A 7,698-nucleotide genomic window follows, 5' to 3' on the forward strand; every position below is an offset into this window, starting at 1 on the left:
TTGACCGGCGGCCAACTTCATTTCCTGGACAATCTGCAGACTCGACAGCCGAGAGAGACACGAGCGGAGTCTTGTCAAACATTCTGCTTTACTGTCGCAGATGAATCATTCCTTCATTCTTCTGCGGCAACAACACTGGGGGAGGGATCGTGGGGCGCCTGGTTCGATCCACCTGACAGAGAATCAATCATCTCACGTGAGAATCAGCAGCACGTGAGCTCAACAATGCAGAAGAGCAAGCCTGGATCAAGCCTCTGTTTTTTTGTTTTTTTCATTCAGTTTCATTCTCGATAGTTTAGAGTCGAGCGGCGTCTTCGGCTCCGTTCACGTCGGGCTCATTACAGCCTCGACGGCTCCACCTTCTGCTCCACTGACAGTGTAATGAAGACGTGTGAATAAAGGCCGGAACGGTTTTCGTCGAAAACACTCGATCACTTTGAGAATCGCTGTAATGGCTCCGACGCGAACATCTGCTGCTCACGACTAGCCGTTTCCGTTACGGAATATTCAGATGAATGATGCGGAAAAAACGCGCCCCGGTCCGGTGACTTCTGGAGCCTCCGTAACTCTTGTGTTATTGTTGCAGGATCCGTGCGTCAACTTCCTGCTCTGGTGACATGTCGTTTGGTTAAATCGGCGGAGGGTTAAAAAAGGCTCATTACATGGCGGAACCTGCCATTTAGCAGAGATGATGGGGGAGAAGTTAATGTAGCGCCGCTTATCACATCCTGTAACGCTCGCCGTGAAGCGAGGACGGATGTTAATCACGGCTAAACTTCTGTCAAAGGCTCGTTAATCAGCCATGATCACCGAAGAAGACGCTGTGACGCCAAAGCATTGGATTCAATGGATTCAAATGTATTGCAGGGCAGATGAACACAAACACACACACACATGCACAAACACACACACACATGCACAAACACACACATGCACAAACACGTACACACACATGCACAAACACACACACATGCACAAACACGTACACACACATGCACAAACACACACACATGCACAAACACGTACACACACATGCACAAACACACACACATGCACAAACACGTACACACACATGCACAAACACACACACATGCACAAACACACACACATGCACAAACACGTACACACACATGCACAAACACACACACATGCACAAACACGTACACACACATGCACAAACACACACACATGCACAAACACGTACACACACATGCACAATCACGTACACATGCACAAACACATACACACACATGCACAAACACACATACATGCACAAACACGTACACACACATGCACAAACACACACACACATGCACAAACACGTACAAATGCATGCACAAACACACACACATGCACAAACACGTACACACACATGCACAAACACACACACACATGCACAAACACGTACACACACATGCACAAACACGTACACACACATGCACAAACACGTACACACACATGCACAAACACACACACATGCACAAACACGTACAAACGCATGCACAAACACACACACATGCACAAACACGTACACACACATGCACAAACACACACACATGCACAAACACACACACACATGCACAAACACGTACACACACATGCACAAACACACACACATGCACAAACATGTACACACACATATGCACAAACACACACACACATGCACAAACACGTACACACACATGCACAAACACGTACACACACATGCACAAACACACACACATGCACAAACACGTACACACACATGCACAAACACACACACATGCACAAACACGTACACACACATGCACAAACACACACACATGCACAAACACGTACAAACGCATGCACAAACACACACACACATGCACAAACACGTACACACATGCACAAACACGTACACACACAAATACACAAAACGGTGCAATCTCACCCATACAAACATGAACACACACGTACAGAAGCACGAAGACACAAATACATACACACACAAAAACAGAAACATACATACTCACAAACAAAATACACACACACACATACATGCACAAACACACTCACATAGACACACACAAAAACATACACAAACACACACTTACTCATTCATATCTACATACATTCCCCTAATGAAAACACACATACACAACTGCAAACACAAATAAATACACACATGCACAAAACTATGCACTCACCCATACAAACATTAACACACGTACAGAAGGGTAAACACACAAATACATACATACATACACACAAAAACCGAAACATGCATACACACATACAAACAAACAGAATACACATACACGCACAAACACACTCACACAGAAACATTCACAAACACACACTTGCTCATACATACAGATATCCGCTCTAATGAACACACACGTACACAACCACAAACACGCAAATAAATACACACACATACACACATGCACAAAACGATACACTCTCAAACATGAACGCACGTACAGAAGGGTAAACACATAAATACAAACACAAACAGACACACACAAAAACCAAAACATGCATGCACACATACAAACAGACAGAATACACATACACACACTAACACACTCACACAGAAACATTCACAAACACACACTTGCTCACACATACACACACTCACCTAATGAACACACAAGCAGAAACACGTACACATACACACACGTACACTCACAAAAACACGCACAAACACACACTGATTCATAAAAACAGACACATCAACGCGTACGCAGGTGCAAACCCACAAATACACACACACATATTAGCATGCAAACACATGCACATGTAGGAACACAGTATACATAAACACACACTTGCAAACACACTAATACACACACACACACACAAGTGTTGTTGTGTCTCGATTCTCTCTTCCTGTTTGTTTCTTAGTTTAAGTCCGTCATTGCTCTCAGGGCCTCATTTCTCCTCTAACTAAAGAATCCAGGCGTCTCCCACATGCACACACACACACACACACACACACACACACAAACACACACACACACACACACACACACAAACACACACACACACCAGAAACACACATGTTTTGTGGGAAGCACAGCAGCTCTGGATACCTACAGGTCATTGGAAAAATAATTTGTGGCAATGGGAGTTCAGGTGGATTGATTGTCTGCATGGTGATGCCCACAGGAACATCGGAAGCAGACACACACACACACACACACACACACACACACACACACACACACACACACACACACACACACACACTTGTGCATTAAGAAGCAGAGATGGTGTGGAAGGGAAAATGTTTCTCTCATTAGAAGCAGAAAACAGGAAACTGGTTCGTGGCTGCAGCAGATTGGAGAGGTGGGGGGTCTCGTCCTCACACCCACTCGCGGACCCACATCCTGCCTCCGCCGTCAAATCTCTGCCGCAGAATCATCTGCCGGGCGACACCGGTCAACACCGGTCGCCTCTCGCCCTCGTCACGACATCGGAGTTAGAAACTCTACATGTTTTTTTCCGACCAATTCCCGCGGCGAGCGAGTTGGAGACGCTCGACTTACGACCAGAAGTCTGGAGGACCTTGTGAACCCTGTGGAGCAGATGAACAGATCCCTGAATAAATATTGTCAAGGTCTTGTTTTCCCTCCATCTCCACAGCAGAGGATTCGACTTGAGTGTTGGGAAAACATTTCAGTTTCACTTTGAGCGACTCTCGTGAAGCTGAACATTCATTTGAATGAAGGAGTTTGAATCCTGCTGGTTAAAAATGGTTCTGATGATAGGATATTTTTTTGGAAATCTGGGAATGGGACCTTCAGGGTCTCCTCCTGCTATGGACCTCCTCTTGACCTGACCCATAAAAAAATGGATTCCTAGCAATCCACCATCTTCATTTTGGTGTCTAAACAAGAAGGATCTGTGTCGCCTGCAGTTATTACTAAACTCTGCAGCCAGAATTCTGAGCCGCTCTAGTAGAAGAACTCACATTTCTCCGATCCTTAAAACTCTTCACTGGCTGCTAGTTTCTTTCAGGATCCCTGGTCTAAAAAAGGCGTCACAAATAACCTTTACTTACTAAATGACTTACTTAACAAACAACTGTTTCTCTTCATAAGAAGTCGTGTTTCCTGCAGGGGGCGACATTCCCGACATTCACTCGCTGAAAGATGCCTCTTTCCTGCTTCCATCACGTGGAAATCTGGGAATCGGACCTTCAGGGTCTCCTCCTGCTATGGACCTCCTCTTGACCTGACCCAAGAGAAATGGATTCCCGGCAATCCACCATCTTCATTTTGGTGTCTAAACAAGAAGGATCTGTCTCGCCTGCAGTTGATACAAAACTCTGCAACCAGAATTCTGAGCCGCTCTAGTAGAAGAACTCACATTTCTCCGATCCTTAAAACTCTTCACTGGCTTCCAGTTTCTTTCAGGATCCCTGGTCTAGAAAAGGCGTCACAAATAACCTTTACTTACTTACTTACTTACTTACTTAACAAACAACTGTTTCTCTTCATAAGAAGTCGTGTTTCCTGCAGGGGGCGACATTCCCGACATTCCCGTGTCTCGCTTAAAGATGCCTCTTTCCTCCTTCCATCACGATCCCCCCCTCCTTCCATCCCTCTTCCCACTCGTCTTCTCACACAACCTCATTAGCCCAGATTTGTGGCACAGTGGCGAGTCGGACGCTCGCTCTGAATCAACCGCCGGCGACTTCATTACGTGTCTCTCGTTAATGGACACGTGAAGGGGGCGGGGCTTATGAAACAGTCACTGGAATCTTTCTCGACGTTAAATGTTGTTTTTTTTGGTCTTCGACGGTCTCTGGGTTTTAGCTGCGAGCTGGAAAACAGCGGCAGAAATAACATTTCTCTTTGAGGACGTTGGAGGATGAGTCATCGCCACGGATATGTGTGTTTGTCAAAGTGTGTGTGTGTGTGTGTGTGTACATGACTGAAAAATGAGAGTAAAAAAAGTGATTTAACAAAAACTTAAAAGGCAGCTAATGTTTTGATTCAAGTCTTAATTGATGACATTGACCTCTATTAACTCTATTTCCGTGTCTTAAGGTCACAGGTCAGGGTGAAATATATGCTTTGAAGGTCAATGTGAAAGGTCAACTTGAAATATTTAGATTAGAAAATGATCTTAACACTGAAAACACTTGTTTTTGCTCAAGTTAAAATCTTGTTTAACATAACCACGCCCACTCTGCTGTGATTGGTCAAACACCGAGGTTTGTCACTGCGTGTCATCAATCTCAGAAGTCACCACATCCTTGTTGTATAAAAAAAGCGGGTCGTGATTACAGATGGCTGGAGAACGGGAGAAGCCATTATTCCGTAATAATGGACACCACTCTTGTAACCTCTCGTTCGCCCAGATTTCAGACGGGGCACAGTTTTATATCCCACCGTAAGTTAAAGTGTCTGCTCTCTGGGTAGAGTTTGAACTAGTGATGGTCTGATGAAGCTTCATGAATCACTGATAGTATTTTCAGAGTCGGTCTCTGCACAATTTTCCTTGTTTTGAACAACTGTTCAAATGAAAAATCATTTTTAAACTGATGGCGCCACCTACTGACCTCTGAGCAACATGACACTGTTTCATGAAGCTTCATCAGACCATCACTAAACATAAGTGGTAATAACAATATATTTGAGTTGGCAAAAGTTTAATGACTTAGACGGAGGGTAAAACAGTCGTGATGAAACATCATTTTTAAACTGATGGCGCCACCTACTGACCTCTAAACAACATGACACTGTTTCATGAAGCTTCATCAGACCATCGCTAGTGTAAATGTCACAGTTGCATATCATCTTTTGTGCTCTACAAGAATATGTCCAGACAGAGTTGCCTGTATCCTCTAGTCCTCAGTCATCGCTGGGATCTTGACTTCCTAGATAACTTAATGAGTGCCATCTAGTGGCCACATTTTTAATTGGATCACAAAAATGAACAAACGCTGTGAATACTTCCATATTAACTGCAAATGATCGAATTATTGAAGTTTAAACGCACATTTTTGAAGTTAAATATGATAACAAAGCTACCTTTTTATGCCTCTTGTTGAATATGAACCCAGTATCGTATAGAAGATATCACCGTATCAAACCCCCCTAGTAGAAACTAGTGAGCTACTGGACCAGTGAAGGAAATCTCTACCACTTGTTCTTCGTGTCTGACTTTGAAGGTTTGCAAGATTCTTTCCAGGAACTCTTTTGACCCCGATTTGTCTCCGTAACATCTTCCATTCAGACCCTCTCAGGTGTTGAAACTGATCTTGAACCAGCTCCCTTTACCCCCAATGGTCTTGAAACTCACTTCCTCCAGCGCCTTGGTCTTGTCACGAGAGTCTGGACTCCGGCGAGGATGAAGGTTCCGTCCCTGACAGGAGGACGAATGAACGCTTCACAGTTTTCTTCATCAGTGTCTGGTGACGTCGCCGGCTCGTTTGAAGTCGCACTAATCATTTCATCCTTGAAAAAAAAAAGAAAAGATGTAACTTTTCCAGTTTGAAGCCGCATTAGTAGCATCACAGACTTCCCTCGCGCTGACAATGAGCATCAATAGTAATTACATTTCAGAGAGAATACTTGAATCACAGCGACTGACGATGATGATCTCCGTCTTCATCTCTAGAAAATACTACTGGGTTCGGTTTTCATCGCTCGTTTAGCACGATTAGCATCAGTTTCCCTCAAATGTTTGCTGAAGAATGACACACTGTTGTCGTCGTCTGTTGTCTGTGTACGTCGGGTTCAGACCAGACGTCCCTGTAAATATATACTTTAGATGCCAAACTGTACAACAACAGCAAAAATAACACTTTTCCAGGTTTGAGTCATCGCCACGAGTGTGTGTGTTTGTCAAAGTGTGTGTTTGTGTGTCTACATAAGTGAAAAATGAGAATAAAATAATGTTTGACAAACACGCACCATCAATCACACACACACACACTTATATTTATTTATATTATTTTATTTATATTTTATATTTATACCTTTTATTGAGTTTTGATTTTTCAATTGAATTCTAGACAAATTGTGTTTATTTTTAAGCACCAGCATCAATTCGGAGTAAATGTTTGGCAACTTGTTTCTACTCACACAACACTAGTGATGATGAAGCTTCATGAAACAGTGTCATGTTGTTTAGAGGTCAGTAGGTGGCACCATCAGTTCAAAAATGATGTTTCATCACAACTGTTTTACCCTCCGTCTAATTCATTAAACTTTTGCCAACTCAAATATATTGTTATTACCCCTTGTGTTTATTGATGAAGATTCATGAAACAGTGTCATGTTGTTCATAGGTCAGTAGGTGGCGCCATCAGTTTAAAAATTATGTTTCTTTAAAACAGTTGTTCAAAACAAAGGAAAATAGTGCAGAGACCGCCATCTAGTGTACTCCGAAAATAATGACACTGCTTCGTGAAGCTTCATCAGACCATAACTACTTGTGTTATCTCAGGGTCAAGGTGACCCGAAGGCTCCGAAAACAAATGTTATTGTTTTATCCCTTGTTTTGCCTCTGGGTCAAACAGTTAAATTAGTTTTTTTGGGGGGCCTTTGGGTCACCTTGACCCTGAGATAACACATGGGTCAAAGAGAAAATTAAATTAAAAAATATATATATATATAAAAAAAATGTCATCACTCTCTCTGTCGCTTAAGTTAGATACTGAGAGAGTTTAGATTAGATTAGATTAGACAGTTTGCTGCATTCAAAGAACCACATCAGAAA

The sequence above is a fragment of the Callionymus lyra genome, chromosome 1 (genome assembly GCF_982586985.1).
Source record: "Callionymus lyra chromosome 1, fCalLyr1.hap1.1, whole genome shotgun sequence".
Classification (NCBI taxonomy): domain Eukaryota; kingdom Metazoa; phylum Chordata; class Actinopteri; order Syngnathiformes; family Callionymidae; genus Callionymus; species Callionymus lyra.